The sequence below is a fragment of the Aedes albopictus genome, chromosome 1 (assembly GCF_035046485.1).
Source record: "Aedes albopictus strain Foshan chromosome 1, AalbF5, whole genome shotgun sequence".
In the NCBI taxonomy this organism is placed as follows: Eukaryota; Metazoa; Arthropoda; class Insecta; order Diptera; family Culicidae; genus Aedes; species Aedes albopictus.
Window position 1 is genome coordinate 71619771 of NC_085136.1, and position 8016 is coordinate 71627786.

Here is an 8016-nt window from a genome sequence, read left to right on the forward strand (position 1 = left end):
TTTACGCAGACTCCTGGCGTAGACTTCGGGGACGTTTTCGCCCCGGTAACGCGGCATGCCTCTTTTGGTGTTGACTGGGTAAAGGAATCTCGTGCATAAGCATCTTGAAGACCGAACCGTTTATCTGTACGGCAACATCAGCGAGAAAATCCTATATGAGGCAGTGACCGGGATATGCGGCTTAAGGCGAGCAGGAGAATTTACAGGCTGAAACAATCGACCCGATGCTGGAACGAGAAGCAGTCGCGGAAGTGTTGCAGAATATGGGACTCGAGACGAGTGAAGCAGATGCGTGATGACCAAGTACAGTGACCATCGCATCGACTGGCCACAGTCTCGTAGTGACAGCTTCTCCAGCCTCCGGTTCCCACCTGCTTCTGCGACAAGTTCGCCACTTTCTCACATGTCAGGCAGCGCTTGCTTCAGTAGATCGACGTAGAACTCGTGACGCCGTCCGGACGATCGCTTGATGGACTCTTCTGCCCCGTCCATGAACTACTACTTCCTCTACAAATCCTCTCACGCACTGGGCCCTCGCTGGTCCGCTCACAACCAACACCAAATCTCCTTCTACTATGTTTAGCTTGTCCACTAACAATTTTTCTTGTCGGGTAATCACAGGCAGATACTCCTTCAGCCATCTAGCCCAGAACGCCTGAGTGATTGATTGAACAAGTCTTCATCCGCTTCGCCAAGCCTTCGGGTTGTCTAATGGTCCGAAAGGTGCCACCTTGTCGCCGTTGAAAGATCCCAGAAGAAAGTAATTTGAGGTGATAGCTTACTGATTAGCTGATTCTATGGAATATACGTTATAGGCCAGGCAATGATCAATGCTTCCGCCTCTGGTATAGCGGCTCCTAGACCACCTCGGCACGGATGGTGAGACAGATGAAGAGGGCAACCCATCTTTTCATCTGACTGGGGCCGACCTTCACCATTACCGGTCCGAAATAGCTCGACGAAAGTAAATGAGCGTACAAATGGCTGTTACCATACATGCCTTTCATGATCTTCTGTATCAACGCTCGTAGTTTAGGCGATTTCAAATCGTTGACAACTGGGTGCTGCGAATAGAAACGGTTTTATTTTTCAAGCTAGCTAACACACACCTACACACTCCCGGCACACAGCTTGTAAACACGCACGAGCGTTCAATTTTCTTGCAACCACCTCTCTCAGCGCGGTTGTCAAACACGCCGTCGCGACGCTGTTCGGAAATCGTAAACATGATCAATCCACCATTATTCCGATTTTGTTCTCGTGTTCAAAGTTTATTATTTTCCATTCGCGATGGAAATTTTGATGGATAGTTGTTACAAAATTAGCTAAAATAGGCTCAAAACTATGTTTATCCTTCTCCTCGCTTTTCAACGGCTTGACAGCGGCAAATGGAGATATCGTGACAACAGTTTTGATTATATCCGCAGCACCTAGATAACAATACTCTTCAATCAATCACACAAGGTTTAACATGACCTCCATCTTCAATGTTTGGCTCCCGATGAGAGAGCATATTGAGTCAGTCCGCGACACTCAGGACATAATGAATCATACCTAGACATTTAGGTACTGTCATGAATAGTACTCCATGTAGGTACCATGTCGTTCTTATCACCTTTCAGGTTGATCAAATTGGTGTGGAGTACTAGATCATCTATGAACGAACGTCATCAAAAAGCTGCCAGATTTCGGGAATATATCACCTTCTTTCAGAGATGCCAGATTATTTTATCAAAAATCTGTATCAATACAGATTTTTCTGTGTCGCCGAATTTGAAGGAATAGCAGACACCGATAGTCCTATATTTCAATAGAAACTAACAAAAATGGAATGGATTTCAATTTTAACTGATATTTTTTCTAAAACATGTGTAAAAATATACGAATTTGCATTAAAGTTCAAGCAGCAATTTATAAAGTTTTCATTAAATTTATTGAAATCAACTTCAAATTTTATGTTTTCTGGAGAAATCTGTAGAGTAAAGTGGGGCAAAAGTTCGAGTGGGGCAAGAGTTTCTTTTGAAGTTTTTGAGCTCAATTCAAATTATTTCTTTCGGGTGTCAAGGTTGTTCGAACCTCTTTTTAAAAAGAGTCTTTCACTCCAAAAATTATGAAAATTGATCAATATTTCGAGAACTTATGACAAAATGTTGGTTTTTGATCAAAAAATTGTATCATGCGATGGAATGAAATTTTAATGAAATCGAATTCGATATTTTATTTTGGGGCGTAACTAGGTATATTTTGAAGATGCTCTAGCATGTATAACTTTTTGCAAAAAAGATTTGGAAAGCGTATTTTACACATAGTGGGGCAAAAGTTCGAATTGTGGGGCAAAAGTTCGAGTCATGTGGCAACTTTAGGTATAAACCTAAAATTCTGCAAAATGCACATATTATCTTCAAGAGTGATGGAATTAGTGAGAAAATTCGATTAAAGTTGTAAAAAATGTTGTTTTATCTGAATTTGGCGGAAAACTACTAATTTTTGGTGCAGTAAATTTAACCCTGATTTGGGTAAAATCCAAATCGAATTTTAAAGTGTATTCCAGTTCTAACATCAAATATTAAGTGGATTCAGGTATTCCTATTACCAAAGTGTCAAAATAGTGTGCTACGGTTAGCGAAATTCCACAAACACTAGATTCGAACTTTTGCCCCAGTGGTGGGGCAAGAGTTCGAATAAAACACACACATATAAAAAGTGTTGTAACTCAAAATTGAAAAGACATTTAGCGTAACTTTGTTCAGCAAAATTTTAGCTCATGGATGGTAGAATCACCACACGGTATTTATTTATTTTTATCTGCTTCGATTTTTTGAAATAGGTTGAATTATCAACTAAGGTCGAACTTTTGCCCCACCTTACTCTACTACACTTTGAAAATCTGTATTTTTTCTGTACTCTGTATCTTGTCTGTATAGAAGGTTTAGGGCTCCCATCAACACAGTATAAAAAATCAGGACATTTCATGTATTTTCTGGAAAATAAGCAAAACTCATCGGATTTGTTAAGAAATATTTTTCCAAAATTAATCGAACATCAGGACATGTCCTGCTAAATCAGGACGGATGGTAACCCTAAGAAGGTTTAAAATCTGTAAAATTAGCATTAGCATTAGCATTAGCATGAAGCAAGTCGCACAAATTCGTAGGTGGTACAGCCCTGGATCGCTGTTATGAGGGTCGCATCCTTCCTGTCCGTTACCAAAGCATAAAGATTTGGAACTAATCTCTGACTCTTAGACAAGATTGACACAATTCAGCAACGGTCGAGTGCTGTCCTGGCCACGTCCTTGCGACAGCTGAGGGAAGGGAAAGGAAGATTAGTTGGACACCTATGAAAGTACATAGAGACCTCTACATTCTTTCAGGCCTAAGCGTCACGGGAATTTAGGTGCTAGTGGAAGGGTAAAGTTCAAAGGAAACGCTTGGTCGACGTTCAGGTGCATACACATTTTTGGTTGATGCCTAGTTCCTTTCCCAACTTGATCCTTGTTGGGTGTTCGATTTCAAATCTGAAATAGAAAATGAAAATTATAGATTAACCTGAACCGTCTTATATGAAATGGTAGATTTACCTGAATCCTCCTTGAATAAAACGTATTAAACAATAATACAGAACGCAAAAATAGAGCCAATTATATAAACTATTGATCCTGTTATGATCAAATATTTCTTTCTGGAAACAGCCAGATCAAAATTTAAGTTTGAATGCTATGATTTCCCTAAATTACATGAAATATTCTGTAGCTTTTAAATTAATAGATAAATAACTTATTCTTGATATTATTCTTGATATCAAAATTAGTTATTCGCCTGTCAACTATCAAAAGTTACCATTAGAATAACAAAAAATAAAATTTTGTCATTATGTTGTTCTTGATAAGTGTCAAACTGCGAAGGTTCATCAAACTCGTAAGAGGTCAACAGTATCTCACCAATTGCAAAATTTGTTATAGCATAGCATAGCCGACCGTACACATCCTGGGGTGGCTGTCGATAGAGAAGTTTAATGCGCCAGAAAAGTTGCCTGGGACTTGACAAACCTTTCATTTAACGAACTCTCGACACCTGGCCAGGTCCTTACGATCAGCGAGGATGGGGAGGAAATGTTGATTAGATATCTACTCAGAATATGTCCAAGAACTTGGCCCACTTCATAGATATCTGGAGTTGGAAATTGGATAGGGTTTAATGGGATGCTTTCCTTGGCGAAAAAACGTACGAGAAATTGTCATGGTTTAATCATTTACCTGGTTACTACTGAAAAAGTAAAAATAAGCATTAATCAAGTCGCACAAATTTCGTAGGTAGTACAGCCATAGACCACAGTTGTGAGGATTGCCTCCTTCCCGTCGGATACCAAAACACAAAGATTGGAGACTTCTCTCTGACTTCTCAACAAGACAGACGCAATCCTCCAACAGTCTAGAGTTGTTCTGGCCTCGTTCTTGCGACTGCTTAGGAATATGAAAGGATGGTTAGTTAGACACCTAAAGAAAGACGTAGAAAGTTATAAGACCTCTCGGGCCTAGGTGTCAAGGCGATATGGGTGTTGTTCTAGGTGTTGTTAGTGGAAGGGTACTCCAAAGGATGCGGTTGGTCAACGTTCAGGTACACCATTATTAGACTGCTCCGAAATAGTTATCTGCCCAATACGTCTTAGTTTCCTCGTCATCTTAATGGCATTTATTTGTATAACTTGATTTTTCGGTTGAGAATCTAGTATCAGTCCTTCCCGTCGATCTCGGCAAACATTGTTATCATTTCAAATTTGACAAATTTTGGGCTCATTGCAGCACCGCACTCTAGATTAGTTTTTCCTCACCAATTGCAAAATGTGTTATGATAGCAAAATAAAACATTCAGTAGTTATTCTTCCAAATTTGATAAATGACAAGCGAATGGCATATTTTGTTATGATATCATATTATGCTATTCACATGTTGTTTTAAGCTCTTCATGAAGAACTCATGAATGACAAAATGAGTTATGACAATAAAATTTGTTATTCTTTTGTTTTTGGTTTGCCATTCACCTCTACCCGGGTCCTCCTTGCATACAAACTCATCTCTCTCTTTGGTTTCATACTTAACTGCCGCAATTCTGTAAAGTGACGTAAGCGACATTGATAGTTTTGGCCCATTTTTTGGTTATTATGCATAAAACTCTTGCTCATCCTCTAAGTTTCTTTCCATAGATGATAGATTACGACTAGATCTTGCATTCTAATACAGCAGGATTATCACAGTGTTATTTTTACCCCAGATATTATATATAATATACCAAAAAATATCGACATTTTGAATGGCGCTTACGTCACTCTGCTGAATTACGACAGTTAAGCATCTAACTCACATGCACGGAACACTAGGAAAACTATTCTGCACATTATAAGAAGTTACATAACACATAAACCCAAATTATTACTCTATGAAGTCAAAATGTATACCCATTTTTGGAATGGAACAGATATGAACACAAAACTAAACAAATAATTAGAACCCTCTCACCGGATTTATGCTGCATATGCTTGACTCCACCAATAAATCTGCTCCGCTCACATCACTCGCGTCCTTATGCAAAGAAAATAACAGTATCCACGAATAATAACATGACCCGCATCGAAAAACGGTTGTGTATTCAGATTTTTCTTCACAATATTTCAATCTCATTATTCTGATCACTTCGAGAAATTTACTTTCACTCAAAAAGAACCTGAATCGAAGCAAGGTTTAAAATCTGTAAAATGTTGACGGAGGACGGGAGGACCACTAAGCGACCCAGTACGGAACCACACCCGGCGGGACACTTTCAGTTCGCGTACGACGGAGAACACGGAGGCAACACAAAGTACGTATGCTCGTCGCGGCGGTCGGTTTATTTATTAACAACAATGTACAATGTATAAACAATAACAATCAGCATACATACATTTAGCAGGGTCGGCGCAGGGCAAGATGATAAACATCGCAACATATATTAGGCTGGCCCAAATATTCCAACACTCCTCCTCGATGTTGGTCATCACTATCACAAAGTTCCACAAAGTTAACAATCACACAAAGTCTTCAAAGTTCACATTGGAGAACATAGCCTACACAAAGTTCCTCCTTCTGCACCGAACACTTCTGCTTCGTCAAGTATCACACAAAGAATCACAAAGTTCTTAACACTTAGCATCGGAGTCCTTCGTCAAAACAGTCATAAAAATCTTCTTCTTGGAACTCCTCCTCAGTGCGATGCCCAGCTGTATTTCTCCGGCGGTTGCCGATCTCCACTCTCAGGGCATACAGCTCTCCACTAAGCTCCGCGACGGCTTCAATCTTCCCGCTGGCATTCACAATCTGGCACTTCGACTCCACAAAGTTAACATTTAGTCCCTGCTGTGCCAGCTTCCGGACCGACAGCAGTCCACAGTCCAGCTCCGGGATGTACAGCACATTCTTCACGAGCACTTTGTTATTTTTTCCGTCTCCATCGACGCACTCCAGGAAACCTTCTCCAACACCGGCGGATCTCAGCACCGAGCCGTCCGCCAAGTTCACTTCCTGTTTCACGCTGTTGTCGATTTTCTTAAAAAACTTCCGGTCACTAGTCATGTGGCTCGAGCAGCCACTGTCCACATACCAGCTGTTCCGTTTCCGGTCACCTCCAACTTCGAAACAAATTCCGGGATCCTTCCTCACTGCAGCTTTCTTCACTTCCGGATCTTTCCTTTCACTTTCACTTAGCATTGGGCACTCTCTCCGGAAGTGGCCCGGTTTCCGGCAGTTGTAACAAACACGCTGTCGCACTTGTCCGCTTCGTTTGCTTCCGTTGTTCACTTCCAGCGCCCGGTCGTGACGCTCCTCGGACACTTCTTGCCGTTTTTCCACCCGTCGTTGGTATTCGTCCATCAGCCGCTGCTTCACGAACTCCAACGACTGATCGGCGTCCGGACGGCTCTCCAAGGCCGTCACCAGTCCGTTGAAGGATTCCGGCAGACTCCGGTACACCATCGCCACTTGTAGCGATTCTTCTATCTTCTGCCCCGCATACGAAAGCCGATCAAATAACTCCTCGATCGCGAACAGGTGCTCTTCCATAATCGCACCTTCTTCGTAGTTGAAGCTACAAAGTTTCTTCAGAAGCGACACTCGCGACGTCACCGTAGCCTTTTCGTGGTACTTCTTCAGCTTTTCCCACACTTCGACAGCTGATTTTCCGTCTTTCACCAGTGGCAACTGATTGTCTTCCACATTTAACACGATCAAGGCTTTTGCCTTCTGGTCATCTTTTGACCACGCCGCAGTCACCGGCACCGGTTTTGCTTCCGAAACCGTATGCCACAGATCGACACTGATTAACAGCATCTCCATTTTCACCTTCCACGTCTGGTAATTTTTATTATCCAGACGGGAAATAAAAACTTTTTCAGCCATTTCGAAAAATGTCACTTTTCTGTTGGCGCACACTGTAATCACGAAGGTACAGCCAACAACACACGCGAACGTACCCGACGGCGGTACACACAGACTCCGTCACTTCAGTTCGATTTACGTTCGATCACCACGGCTACGGCAACGATTTCCTGCACAAAATGGCACTTCTCACACAGTAATCTTCTTTCTTCACTTCGGCTGCGGGACAAAATGGTGCACTAGGAGCCACCGGCACTTTCTTAATCGTTCTAGGCGCCGCTCCAACCAAACGGGAAATATTTCCGCCGACCACTTTTTCAACACTGTCCCGGTCACAGCTGTTCTTCCACACAGCAGCTGATTGCAACCGAACGAGCCAAATTAATTAGCTCTCCCACCGACCGGCACCACAGGAAGCAATCGTCGGAGAAACGATTTCACACTCCGCGACTTTCACAGCACTTTTTCGGTTCTTCCGCACCAACTGGGCCCATGACCTTTTTTTTTTTTTACGTGTGCTCGTCGCGGCGGTCGGTTTATTTATTAACAACAATGTACAATGTATAAACAATAACAATCAGCATACATACATTTAGCAGGGTCGGCGCAGG